Here is a 14,685-nt window from a genome sequence, read left to right as displayed (position 1 = left end):
GCTCCGAGGTGGACAGCTGGAAATGTTGGACTGCTGAAACTGCTGGGAGGTAAGTCAATTACAGTGAACCCTCGAGTTTCGCGTCCTCAAGGATCGCGAAAGGGCTATTTCGCTAGTTTTCAACCCGGAAGTAAACTCCACCATCTGGGCATGCGTGCCCTTCCACGCATGCGTAGATGGTGGAGTTTCCCCGCCGGGCAGAGGCTTCCCTGGGTCTTCCCCCTCTTTCTCTATGTTGCTTCTTCCTCTCTCACACTCTCTTCCTCCCTCTCTCATCTCTTTCTTTCCTTCTCTTTCTTTCTCTATCTCTCCCCCTCTTGCTCTCGAGCGGCCGCCTAGCAGCTGATCTGCTCGGCAGCGCAGCAGCAGCGAGGAGCCGAAGATCTTCGGCTCCTCGCTGGTGCTGCGCTGCCGAGCAGATCAGCTGCTAGGCGGATGAAGGAACCTTCCCTGGGTCTTCCCCGCCCGGATCTTCGGCTCCTCGCTGCAGCCGCGCGCCCCTCGCCTTCGCCTCACCTGGCGGGCGAAGGAGGGCGCAGCTCCGGCCGCTCGACTCGGAGCCGGTCTGCCTCACTGCCTCCAGTCCGCGGCAATTCCCCTCAGCACGCTGCCGGATCCAGCGGGGGAGGGGGGGAAGCGAAGGCGCGGCGATGGGCAAGGGCTGCCAGTGAGCCTTCTCCGTCCCTTTCCTGCTGCACCGGTCTGGGGCCAAGTGGGCGGGGGGCGGCCGGGACCTCGCCTGTCTCCGCTGCCCGCATCGCCCCTCCGGCGGGCCGGCCTCCCCCGCCCGCCTCTGCTGCAGCCGCCACCGCCTCCCCGACTGGCACAAAAGGGCCCCGCCCGCCCCGCCCCGAAGCTTACCTTGCGGCGCTAAAAACTTACCAGTCTAGGGAAAGGGTCCCACCGCCGCGCGCGGTCACGGTCCCTCTGCAAAAGCAACATGCCCCAAGGCTCCAGGCAACAACCCCCACCCCCCCTTTGCCGGAGACTCCGAGATGGGCCGAAAAGAAGAAAAGAAAAAAAACCCGAGCTCTTCCCCGGAGGGTCAAAAATGCCCCCTCACTCACACACGCGCGCACACACACACACACAACCGCCGCGCGTGCGCCCCCCGCCCCCCGTGCAAAACTCGGCGAAAGAAGCCTCCGCCGCGACAGCTGAAAAGTGACCTCACGAGGCGGGAAGGAAGGGCTAGAGAAAAAGTTGGCGGGGGGGGGCGAAAGCGGCTTCGGTGTGTGTGTGTGTGAGAGAGGAAAGCGAGGGGTTCGGCGCCGCCTCCTGATTCCTGGGGGAGGAAAGAAGACGGAGACGGAGACGGACCAGCCTTTTTCTGTTCTTGCGGAGGGGAGCGATCTGGGGAAACATCGTTTGGTAAAGGGAACCCCCCCTCGACGACCGAAGTGGTTCCTTCCAGCCGGAGAGAATCACTCGATTGTTTTGCAAAAGAAAAGAAAGGCGCGATTTAAAAAGCGGGCGTGATTGACAGGCGAGGGAAAGGAGCTCTTCTGATTGCAAGGCGGTGGGAAAGCAGGGTTTATTTCCCCCGCGGCGTCCATTCTTGCTTTCCTGAAGTTTGGGAGCAAAGGGATGCCTGGCCGCCCACCCAGGGCAGCCGCGCGCTTCCCTCAGCACGCCAGCCAGAAATCTTGTGGAAGAATCTCGCCCTCCCGACGAGAGAGAGCCCAGCCCGACGGCTCTGCATCCGGCCTCGGCTCCAAGGAATGCCGGCCGGGCTCGGGGCTCAGAGCTGGGCCAGCTGTCGGAGCAGGTGCCTCAAGCCACAAGGGCTCCCAGGCAAAAAGATGCCGGCATTCTGGGATGATGGGGCCGGACTTCCCAGGCGGAAGGCGTGCCCCGGCATCTTTTTGCCTGGGAGGGAAAGTGAAATGCCGGCGGCTCTAGCAGCTGCTACGAGCGGCATTTCACTTTCGCTCCCAGGCAAAAAGATGCGGGGAGAGGGGCACGCCTTCCGCCTGGGAAGTCCGACCCCATCAGCCCAGAATGCCGGCATCTTTTTGCCTGGGAGGGAAGGTGAAATGCCGCTCGTAGCGTGGGCGGGCGCGCGCGCGGGGACCCCAGCTTCGCTTCCCAGCTGGGAAGCGGCCCCAGCAATGGCGTGGGCGGGCGGCGCGCGCGCGCGGGGAAACCCCAGGCGCGAGCAACGGGGTGGGCGGGCGAAGGGCGGTGGAAGTAAAAACACCATCTGCGCATGTGCAGATGGTGTTTTTACTTCCGCACCGCTACTTCGCGAAAAATCGATCATCGCTTGGGGTCCTGGAACGGAACCCTCGCGATGATCGAGGGTACTATAAATGTCTATAGAATGTTCAAATTATTATAATTATTTTTTAAAAGACTGCTTTATTATTGTTTTAGATGACAAAATGAAGAAGCTTTTTAATATAAATGCTGGATCTGAAGAGGCCCGGTGCTATTGTATCTTCTTTGTAATAGCAGAGAATAACTATACTTCCAGAAAGCCATATCAAATTTAAAAGATTTGTAAAAGTATAATCTGAAAGGTAGCAATGTCCCTTTTAGTATTATGATAAGGCAGCTGAGTTAAACTCTGAATTAGTCATGTTTGGAGTAGATCGAGGTGACTACATTTAAGAAAACTTTCTGGCATTAATATATTGCTATAATGTACATTTCTCCAATTCTTTGCTATTTCTATGGCTCAGACATACAGTACTTGCACAGAAATACACAGCAGACTGTGTATATCATCATCTATGCTGTTTTCTATTTTGCTGTTTGGCAAACAGAGAGAAATAGGCCTTTTCTCCTTCTTTTTCTCCCCCAAAACTAAGGTGCATTTTATACTCTGTAAAATACAGTACGGTACATGTTGCTGTTGGTTTTGCTCATCCATAAAGAGTTCTTCTTTTCAATCAGCCTCCATTTTATTTCTACCACCTCATTCCCGGATTGGAACTGGACCAGATTTTTTTTCTTACACTTGTTACTAACTTAATACCTGCACCTTAATCACCTGCAGTGATTCATTTAATTATTGTGGCAAGAAAAATCAAAATGAAGCAAAACTCACTTAAATAATGTGTCGCTTAGCAACAGAAATTTTGGTCTCAGTTGTCATGAATTGCCACCTGTATCCATTTCAAGAAAGGAGGAGAAAATGATAATTATATATACATGGGTAATGTACACATGAATATTCACAATTAGCAAACCACAACTTTCTTTCCCTTCCATCCACTCTTACTGTTCTCAAGAAAGAGTTATTGTTTTAATAATAAAAAGAAACATACGAGTAGTTATAGATGTTTTGATACGCGTATCTTGCTAAGATGTCCAAAAATTTGCTTTCCTCGCAACCCTTCACAATGGGAATTGTTCTTCCCATTATATTTTCATTCATCTATCGATTCTTTCAAGAGATCCACGCCAGACTAGTTCAGTGGTTGCTTAGGAAAGAACCAGGAGTGCACAGTAATTCCGAATCTTTTAATTATTCCTTTCTAATTTCAAAGTTTTTTTAAAAAATTTTTTTTTTAAAAAAAAGGGATTCATGGAAGAAGCCTGAAATAATCATTGAAAAAAAAAAGATTTCCTGAAGTTCCAGAAAAACATCCTGTCATCTGCCATCTTATTTTTTTCTTGTACTTTGGGGACAGATTGACATGACTGTGGGGAGGGAAGAGGGGGGAAGGCAAGGGGGGGGGAAATGAAAGTTACCGTATTTTTCAGAGTATAACACACACCTTGGTTTTTGGGGAGGAAAACAAGGGAAAGAATCTGCTTATCAGATATTCATCTGGCTAGCATCCTTAGTCTGGTCACCTTCAGCACATTTAAAAAAACCTTATTTGTAGAGAATAACAATGAAAGAGCTTGCAAGCCAGAAAGGGCTGGGAAAATGATTAGCATCTGGTTAGGGCTGGAAAGAAACATTCAGAGCAAATAGAACAATTTAAAAAACCCCTATAAAGACAGGATTTGGAAATATTCTTCACAGAGAGTAATAATGAAAGAGCTTGCAAGTGGGTAAGAGTTGGGGACATTGTTAACACCTGGTTAGGGCTGGAAAGAAACATTTGGGGCTGGGGGAAAAAAGCTTTGAAAAAAGCTACATGTACAGTAAGATGCTGAATTTTAAGCATCTTTTAGGGAGGAAAAAGATGAGTCTTATACTCTGAAAAGTACGGTAGGTTTTAGCAGCAGGGACCAGAAACAAAAGTTAAGTTTTGCAGAAGTTGCTATTGCAACATCACACTAGCTGCATACCTTCCTGTACACAATGACCATTACAAAAACATCCCTAACATGATTGGCCATGGGTGATGAGAGGCAGCTAAGTGAGGGAAAGGTTAAACTTAGAGCTTTGGGCGTACAATGCTCAGTTCTGGCTACGTATCACTGTAACGTACTAGTAATAAAACCAAGCCTTTCTCAATAGATGGAGCCCAGGATTTTTTTTTCATTTAGAGGTTTAAATAGTGGCAGGTCTGACCCACTGAGGAGCTTCCCTTCCCTGCAGAGGGACTCTGAAAATCACCTTGAGGAAGAGGAGGAAGGGACGCAGCCCTGGGAACGGTGAGATAAGAAATTTCTGTGTCCAAAATAGGAATGAAATTTATCTGTCTGTCTGTCTCTCTCTCTCTGTCTCTCTCTGTCTCTGTAGAAACATAGAAGTCTGACGGCAGAAAAAGACCCCATGGTCCATCTAGTCTGCCCTTATACTATTTTCTGTATTTTATCTTAGGATGGATATATGTTTATCCCAGGCATGTTTAAATTCAGTTACTGTGGATTTATCTACCACGTCTGCTGGAAGTTTGTTCCAAGGATCTACTACTCTTTCAGTAAAATAATATTTTCTCATGTTGCTTTTGATCTTTCCCCCAACTAACCTCAGATTGTGTCCCCTTGTTCTTGTGTTCACTTTCCTATTAAAAACACTTCCCTCCTGGACCTTATTTAACCCTTTAATATATTTAAATGTTTCGATCATGTCCCCCCTTTTCCTTCTGTCCTCCAGACTATACAGATTGAGTTCATTAAGTCTTTCCTGATACGTTTTATACTTAAGACCTTCCACCATTCTTGTAGCCCGTCTTTGGACCCGTTCAATTTTGTCAATATCTTTTTGTAGGTGAGGTCTCCAGAACTGAACACAGTATTCCAAATGTGCATTCTATATAGCGGGATCATAATCTCCCTCTTCCTGCTTGTTATACCTCTAGCTATGCAGCCAAGCATCCTACTTGCTTTCCCTACTGCCTGACTGCACTGTTCACCCATTTTGAGACTGTCAGAAATCACTACGCCTAAATCCTTTTCTTTTGAAGTATTTGCTAACACAGAACTGCCAATACAATAGTCAGATTGAGGATTCCTTTTCCCCAAGTGCATTATTTTACATTTGGAAACATTAAACTGCAGTTTCCATTGCTTTGACCATTTATCTAGTAAAGCTAAATCATTTACCATATTGCCGACGCCTCCAGGAATATCCACCCTATTGCACACTTTAGAGTCATCGGCAAATAGGCAAACCTTCCCTACCAGACCTTCCCCTATGTCACTCACAAACATATTAAAAAGAATAGGACCCAGAACAGACCCTTGTGGCACACCGCTTGTAACCTGACTCTGCTCAGAATACTCGCCATTCACAACAACCCTCTGGTGTCTATGCTTCAGCCAGCTGCAAATCCATTGAACTATCCAGGGATTAAGTCCAATCTTCACTAATTTATCAGCTCTTTATGTGGAACCGTATCAAAGGCTTTGCTGAAGTCCAGGTAGGCAATATCCACGGCACCACCTTCATCCAACACCTTTGTGACATAGTCAAAGAAATCAATGAGATTAGTCTGACATGATTTGCCTTCAGTAAAGCCATGCTGATTTGGGTCCAATAAGTTATTGTTTTTTAGGTGCTGATTTATCCTCTTTTTCAGTAGAGTCTCCATCATTTTAACGACAACTGATGTCAAGCTAACTGGCCTGTAGTTACCAGCTTCTTCTCTACTGCCCTTCTTGTGGATAGGCACAACACTTGCCATTCTCCAATCCTCAGGAACATCTCCTGTTAACAAGGATTGGTTAAACAAATCAGTCAGGGGGGTAGCAATGACAGATCTGAGTTCTTTAAGAACTCTGGGGTGGATGCCGTCTGGACCCATTGCCTTATTTATCTTTAATCGTTCAAGTTCTTCTAAGACATCGGCTTCTAAGATCACTGGAGCTGAATCCGTACAGTTGGAAGCAATGCTATATCCCTCTATAGTATTATTTTGTAAGGTGTCTTTTGAGAAAACTGAACAGAAGTAGCTATTGAAATGGTCAGCGATCTCCTTATTCCCATTAATGCATGTATTTTTCCCGGTACTAAGCTTCGTGATGCCGCAGTTTTTCTTCTTCTTATCACTAATATATCTGAAGAAGGTTTTATCCCCCTTCTTTAGAGATTTGGCAATTTCTTCCTCTTTTGAGGCTTTAGCAGCATATATTATCTGTTTCGCCTCCTTCTGTCTCATTTTATACACCTCCCTATCAGCTATACTTCCAGACTCTTTATACCTCCTATAGGCAGCCTTTTTTTCATTGACTATAGCCCTTACATCATTGCTAAACCATAGCGGTTTCTTCTTCCTTTTACCTTTAGTTATTTGTCTTACATACAGTCCAGTGGCTTTTAAGATGGCCTTTTTAAATACAGTCCACTGGGTGCTCGCTCCTGCCATTATATCCCTCCCCTTTAATTCATTATCTAAATATTCCCCCATTGCATTAAAATTTGTTTTTCTGAAATCCAATACTTTGGTTGCATTATAGGATTGCTCACAATGAGTTTTTACATCAAACCACAAACATAGATGGTCACTGCAACCTAAATTTTCTCCCACCTTGACATCTGAAACCCAATTCCCATTCGTAAAAACTAAATCTAGAATATTCTCCCCTCTAGTTGGTGTCTTAACTAGCTGTGCCAGAGCTGCTCCTGTAAAGGCCTCTACTATATTCTTACTTTTGCATGTAAGGGCACTGGGGATATTCCAGTCAACATCAGGCATGTTGAAATCACCCATAACCACAATATCTCCCTTTACTGCCATTTGGTAATTTCATCCACCATCTTGTTGTCATATTCCTCAGATTGCCCTGGAGGCCTATAGATCACCCCAATTCTAATGACAGAACCGTCTTTATTTTGCATGCAAATCCAGAGGGTCTCTAGATCTTGACATGTATTTTGAATTAGTGTTGTTTTTAGAGTTTCTTTAACATAAATGGCTACTCCACCTCCCCTTCTCTCTATTCTATCCTTCCTATACAGTGTATATCCTGGTATGGATATTTCCCATTCATTAGAATCCTTAAACCATGTCTCAGTTATGGCAACCAGGTCCAAATTATCTCTAGATATTATGGCCATTAATTCACAGAGCTTGTTGCTCAAGCTTCGAGCATTCGTGCACATTACACGAAGAACATTATTTTCATTATTAGTTTGCCCCTTATCATCAACAACTACATCTATTTTATTTGCAGCTCCCTTTTCATAAGCTTCCAAAAACTGCTTTATCCTCATTGGTCGGGGACAGAAATCACCCACATCAGTTACATCTCTGTCCCCTTTACCTAGTTTAAATGCCTGTCCAAAAAAGTTCTGAATTCCTCACCGAGTACCTGGGTACCTCTGTATGATGGATGCAAACCATCCCTCTTAAACAACTCCCTATTAGACCACCTACTGACATCATGACTTACATAGCCAAAACCTTCAGCTTTACACCACTGCTTTAACCACACATTAAACTCTATGATACACGTTGTTTTATCCTCTTGGCCACAAACCGGTAACACCTCTGAGAAAGTCACTGAATCTGCTATTTTACCCAGCTCCACACTTAGACATTGAAAATCTCTTTTTACTACATTGACATTTCTCTGGGACAAATCATTTGTGCCAAGATGCACCACCACATCAATGTTATTACCTTTACTCACAGCCTTGACAATGTTTGTAATCCTCCTCCTGTCCCTGCTGGCAGTGGCCCCTGGGAGACACCTCAGCACCTTCACCACGTCTCTCTCTCTGTCTCTCTCTGTCTCTCTGTGTCTCTCTCTCTCTGTCTCTCTCTCTCTCTGTCTCTCTCTCTCTCTGTCTCTCTCTCTCTGTCTCTCTCTCTCTGTCTCTCTGTCTCTGTTTTTCTCTGTCTCTCTGTCTTTCTGTCTGTCTCTGTCTCTGTCTGTCTGTCTCTCTCTCTCTGTCTCTCTCTATCTCTCTCTTTCTCTCTCTCTCTCTTTCTCTCTGTCTCTCTCTGTCTCTCTCTCTGTCTCTCTCTGTCTCTCTCTCTGTGTCTATCTATCTCTGTCTCTCTCTGTCTCTGTCTCTGTCTCTATCTCTCTGTCTCTGTCTCTCTCTGTCTGTCTCTGTCTGTCTCTCTCTCTCTCTCTCTCTCTCTCTCTCTATCTATCTATCTATCTATCTATCTATTTAATTTGTCATACAAATTATAGTATTGTATTGTAGTATGTCTAACATAATATAAGTATAAAGTAGAGATAGAATAACCCTGTAGGAAAATTTACAGATTCATGACTTTAATGTCCAAATCTGATCTATCTGGGGTGGCAGATACCCCTTTGCCTCAGTCTTCCAGTACTTGAGGGCAGGGATGGGCTTCAAAAAGTTTAGTAAGGGGTTCTCTTCCTGGTTGCTGGATGGGTGTGGCCATGGTGGGTGTGGCCTAATTGGCCTCCTGCACCAGGGGTGGGGGCAGGGCTCCAAAGGCTTTCCTTGAGCTTCTGAGAGAGCGAAAATGGCCTCCCCAAGGTGCAGGATGCTATGTTCAATAGCTGATGTGGTAGTAACTGAGTGAGAGGAAAGACTGTAACTCAACCAACCTTTATTGTAACAGTAAAACATCTTAAATTGTCCTGAGACAATGATCCTCTAACAGCTCTTTAAAATGTAACTAAAATTATAAATAAAATTTAAAATGCAATTGCATTAGCCCAGTGTTTCCCAACCTTGGTAACTTGAAGATATCTGGACTTCAACTCCCAGGGAGTTGAACTCCAAATATCTTCAAGTTGCCAAGGTTGGGAAACACTGCATTAGCCAATCAATGGTTAGCAACAGCGCCGCTCCTAAAGTGGCCCCTAGTGGTTCAATGGAACGCTACATAGAGGCCTCCTGAACTTCAGGTAGGCCCGTTTCTTTGTTCTCCATGAGCCTGGGTGTGGCCATGGTGGGTGAAATCTAATCGGCCTCCTGCACCACTGGGGGGGGCATTTTTGCCCTCCCCAGGCTCCAAAGGCTTTCCTTGATCTTCTGAGAGAGCAAAAATGGCCTCCCCAGAGTGCAAAGTGCTATGATGGGGTAGTAACTGAGACGAGAGGAAAGACTGCAACTCAACCAACCTTTATTGTAACAGTAACACATCTTAAACAGTCCTGAGGTAACGATCCTCTAACAGCTCTTTAAAACGTAAATAAAATTATAAATAAAATTTAAAATATAATTGCATTAGCCAATCAATGTTTAGCAACAGCTCCGCTCCTAAAGTGGCCCCTAGTGGTTCAATGGAACAGTACATAGAGGCCTCCTGAACTTCAGGTAGGCCCGTTTTTTTATTCTCCATGAGCCTGGGCATGGCCATGGTGGGTGTGGTCTAATCGGCCTCCTGCACCATGGGGGGGGGGCATTTTTCCCCTCCCCAGGCTACAGAGGCTTTCCTCAAGCTTCTTCTTTTTTTTCGGTATAAGGTTTTTATTTTTTCCACCATAAAGTAAAACAATATATAGTTATAAACACAACTTTTTCCATAAGAACTGTTTCCATAAGAACTATTGCTAATTTACTGATTTTCTATGCTATTTTGTCTATGTCTTTATGTTTTATGTTTATTGTTTTTTAGCCAATTTTAAGGGGATTATTTTACTAGTGTTTTAATTAATTGTATTAATTATATTTATTCTATTAATTATATTTTTAATTACTATTGGGTTTTTAAAATAATGGATGTTTATGGCTATTGGAATGAATGGGGTAGATTGATTGGGGATGGATGGGATGGGTGGGGCGGGACAGATGGATGGGGTGGGTGGGATTATGGTATGGATGAAATGAATGAATATGGTATGAATGAAATACTTGGCACTCCTGATGCTGGAGAGGCAGGAGGGGAGGGGGCAACTATCTCTGGGGTGACAGAGGGTCTTGTTGGGGAGAGGCAGATATGGCGGGGGCCATGGAGCTAGCCATTCCAGGGGAACGAGGGATCGCTGCTTAATAACGATCCCTTCTTCCGGCTCCATGAGCTCACCCCAGTGTACTGGTGATGAGTGTAACTCTGGCCCTGGGCTCAGACTGTTGCTACTCAATCCCAGGTCAGTGGTAAATAAAGCTCTCCTCATCCAGGATTTGATCCTGGAGGAGGAGGCCGACCTGGCATGTGTGACTGAAATCTGGCTGGGCCCAGAGGAAGGAGTTCCTCTCTCTGGAATTTGCCCAGCCGGGTTCGAGGTATGGCATCAGCCTCGACCCCAGGGAAGGGGGGGAGGAGTGACTATTGTAGCCAGGGAGAGCCTTTGCCTGCGTAAACTTGTTTTTCCAGAGATTGCGGGTTGTGAGTTGGACTTAGGGGTTCAGGTGGGCTTGTTGCTCATGTACCTGCCTCCCAGCTGCGTGTCAACAGCCCTGCCTGTGCTGCTCGAGGAGGTAGCCGGGCTGGTGGTGGGGTTCCCCAGAGTTATTGTCTTGGAAGACTTTAACCTACCATCGCTCAGCAAAACCTCTGGGCTAGCGCAGGAATTCATGGCCACCATGACAGCCATGGACCTTACTCAAGTAGTACAGGGTCCGACTCATGAGGGGGGGGCACGCACCCTACATGGTATTCCTCTCTGAGCAATTGAGTAATGGTCTGAGACTAAGGGGCTTAGAAGTGTTGCCTTTGTCATGTTCAGACCATTTTCTATTGCGGCTTGACTTCCTGGCTCCAATTCTTCCCTGCAGGGAGGCGGAACCGACTAGGTGGTTCCGCCCCAGATGCCTGATGGACCCAGAGGGCTTTCAGAGGGCGCTTGGGGTTATTCCAGATGAGCTCGTCCACAGTTCGGCAGAGTCTCTTGCTGAGTCCTGGGACAAGGCTGCAGTGGAGGCTCTTGACCGGATTGCGCCATTGTGACCTCTCCATGGCACTGGACCCCGTAGAGCTCCATGGTTCAATGAGGAGTTCAAACGCCAGAAGAGACGTCTAGAGAAGTGATGGAAGAAGAGTAGGTCCGAATCCGATCGAACACTTGTAAGAGCTTTTATTAAGCTTACAAAGTGGCGCTCAAGGCAGCAAGATGCGCGTATCATGCCGCCTTGATTGCATCAGCGGAATCTCGCTTGGCCACTCTGTTTAGGGTGACCCGGTCCCTTCTTAACCATCTGTCTGGGAAGAATTTGATCTGGTGACACCTGATGAAGTGGACAAGGCCATTGGAGCTGTGAGTTCCGCCACCTGTTTCCTGGATCCGTGTCCCTCCTGGCTGGTTTCAGCCAACAGGGAGGTGACACAGAGCTGGGTCCAGGAGATTGTCAATGCTTCTTTGGGGAGGGGGTCCTTTCCAGCTCCTTATAAGGAGGCACTTGTGTGCCTCCTCCTCCAGAAGCCTTCCCTGGACCCAGCCATTCTCAACAACTATCGTCCAGACTCCAAACTTCCCTTTATGGAGAAGGTTGTTGAGAAGGTGGTGGCACTCCAACTCCAGCAGTCCTTGGAAGAAGCCGATTATCTAGGCCCTCAGCAGTCTGGATTCAGGCCCGGCTACAGCATGGAAACTGCTTTGGTCACATTGATGGATGATCTCTGGCGGGCCCGGGACAGGGGTTTACCCTCTATCCTGGTGCTTCTCAACCTCTCAGCGGCTTTCGATACCATCGACCATGGTATCCTTCTGCGCCGGCTGGAGAGGTTGGGAGTGGGGGGCACTGTTCTTCAGTGGTTCTCCTCCTACCTCTCCGGTCGGTTGGAGTCGGTGTTAGTGGGGGGTCAGAGGTCGACCTCTAGGCTTCTCCCTTGTGGAGTGCCTCAGGGGTCGGTCCTCTCCCCCTTGCTATTTAATATCTACATGAAACTGCTGGGTGATATCATCCAAGGGCATTGGGTGAGGTATCATCAGTACGCTGATGATACCCAGTTGTACATCTCCACCCCATGTCCAGTCAACGAAGCAGTGCAAGTGATGTGTCGGTGCCTGGAGGCTGTTAGGGTCTGGATGGGTGTCAACAGACTCAAACTCAACCCTGATAAGATGGGGTGGCTTTGGATTTTGCCTCCCAATGATAATTCCTGTCCATCCATTACCCTGGGGGGGGGGTATTATTGACCCCCTCAGAGAGGGTCCGCAACTTGGGCATCCTCCAGGATCCACAGCTTACATTAGAGAAGCATCTTTCAGCTGTGGCGAGGGGGGCGTTTGCCCAGGTTCACCTGGTGCACCTGTTGCGGCCCTATCTGGACCAGGACTCACTGCTCACAGTCACTCATGCCCTCATCACCTTGAGGGTCGACTACTGTAATGCTCTGTACATGGGGCTACCTTTGAAAAATGTTTGGAAACTTCAGATCATGCAGAATGCAGCTGCGAGAGCAATCATGGGCTTCCCTAGGTATGCCCATGTTACACCAACACTCCGCAGTCTGCATTGGTTGCCGATCAGTTTCCGGTCACAATTCAAAGTGTTGGTTATGACCTATAAAGCCCTTCATGGCACCAGACCAGATTACCTCAGGGACCGGCTTCTGCTGCACGAATCCCAGCAACCAGTTAGGTCCCACAGAGCGGATCTTCTCCGGGTCCCGTCAACTAAACAATGTCGGCTGGTGGGACCCAGGGGTGGCCCCGACCCTCTGGAACCAGCTCCCCCCCCAGAGATTAGGATTGCCCCCACCTTCCTTGCTTTTTGTAAACTTCTTAAGACCTACCTCTGCCTTCAGGCATGGGGGAATTGAGACATCTTCCCCAGGCCTATATAATTTGTGTATGGTATGTTGTGTGTATGTTTTTTAATTGTGGGTTTTTTAGTTTTTAAATATTAGATTTGTATTTTACATTGTGTTATACTATTGCTGTGAGCCTCCCCGAGTCTACGGAGAGGGGCGGCATACAAATTTAATAAATGAATGAATGAATGAATAAATAAATAAATAAATAAACAACAATGCTTAAAATCAATCATATATACACTTTTCTTTTCTTATTACTCCCTCAATGGAGGCTCTTATCTCTCCTTGTCTAAAATTTTCTATTAATTTTATACAACATTATCCATTCTTAAAAATCTAAATAAAAATTCTCCCTCACCGTCCTTCTACAAAAGGTTACATTACATCAATGCAAAGAATAATAAAATCTCTTTTATCTAAATTTTAATATTGTATCATATAGCTAATTAAAAATTCTCTCTCTCTCTCTCTCTCTCTCTCTCTCTCTCTATATATATATATATATATATATATATATATATATATATATATATATATATATACATACACACAGTGGAACCTCGACATACGAGCAGCTCTACTTACGAGCTACTCGAGATAAGAGCTGGGAGGGGAGCGACATTTTTGTTCGCCTCCCGAGCTCACATTCGGGATACGAGCGCCAAGGAGCTGTCTCGGCTTCAGGAGACAGCTCCTTGGCGCTCGTATCCCGCGTGTTTTAAAAGGTTGCAGCCGGCCTGGGGGGCTGGGGGGGGGTGCTGGCAATCCCCCCAGGCCGGCTGCAACCTTTTAAAACACGCGCGCCGCTTTGCAGCTGTCTTCTGAAGCCGGAACGCTAACTTCCGCGTTCGGTTTCAGAAGACAGCTGCAAAGCGGCGCGCGTGTTTTAAAATGTCAGAGCCGGCCTGGGGGGCTCGGGGGGAAGCCCCCGAGCCCCCCAGGCCGGCTGCCACGTTTTAAAACACGCGCGCCGCTTCGCAGCTGTCTCTGAACGCTAACTTCCGCGTTCGGCGGCAGCGGTTTTTTTTTGTTGTTGCACGGATTAATTGACTTTACATTGTTTCCTATGGGAAACAATGTTTCGTCATACGAGCGTTCTGACTTATGAGCCTCCTTCCGGAACCAATTAGTCTCGTAAGTCGGGGTTCTACTGTATATATATATAATAAAAGAAACTATTCATAATATATCACCCACGTTGTAAAATAAAGTTCTATATGTTTAAAATTTAAACAATAAGTAACTTTTGTGTTATATCATTATATAGTTCTGCCACCATTTCTCATCTTTGCCATCTGGCTTGCAAAGTTTAAATCAAATTCTTCTGAGAGGGTGAAAACAGCCTCCACAGGGTCCAGAGGCATCCCGAAAATCCGGTAGGCCCATTTTTTGACCTCTCTGAGCCTCCTGACCTTATCTGTATCCAAAACGGGCTGCAAATGGACTCCTGGGATGGGTGGGAGGGGAAGGGTGGGAGGGGAAGGGTGGGAGGGGAAGGGTGGGAGGGGCCCACCAGAAGTGGGATTTGGGGGCTCTCTGAACTGCACACAATCTTAGCTAGAGGTCCTCCCGAACCCCCAGCAACCCACCCCCTGCTTGAGGGACTATCACAGAGAAGAGAGAGTTGACTTATTCTCCAGAGCAGGACAAAAAGTAATGGATGGACACTTGTCAAGGAGAAAATCCAACCTAGAACATTCCTAACAGT

The 14,685-nt window shown here is 46.7% G+C and overlaps 1 protein-coding gene across 1 annotated transcript in view; it reads left to right on the top strand.

The window, feature by feature from the left end:
• Positions 1 to 14,685, top strand: part of LOC139160198 (zinc-binding protein A33-like) — a 69,896-nt gene continuing 55,211 nt past the window's right edge. The window contains exon 1 of the mRNA XM_070737826.1: positions 1 to 49. The gene's annotated coding sequence lies outside the window, so the exon portion shown is untranslated. The remainder of the gene's footprint in view (positions 50 to 14,685) is intronic.

This window comes from Erythrolamprus reginae, chromosome 2 (genome assembly GCF_031021105.1).
Source record: "Erythrolamprus reginae isolate rEryReg1 chromosome 2, rEryReg1.hap1, whole genome shotgun sequence".
Lineage (NCBI taxonomy): Eukaryota > Metazoa > Chordata > Lepidosauria > Squamata > Dipsadidae > Erythrolamprus > Erythrolamprus reginae.
This window is presented reverse-complemented; position numbering and strand designations above follow the sequence as displayed.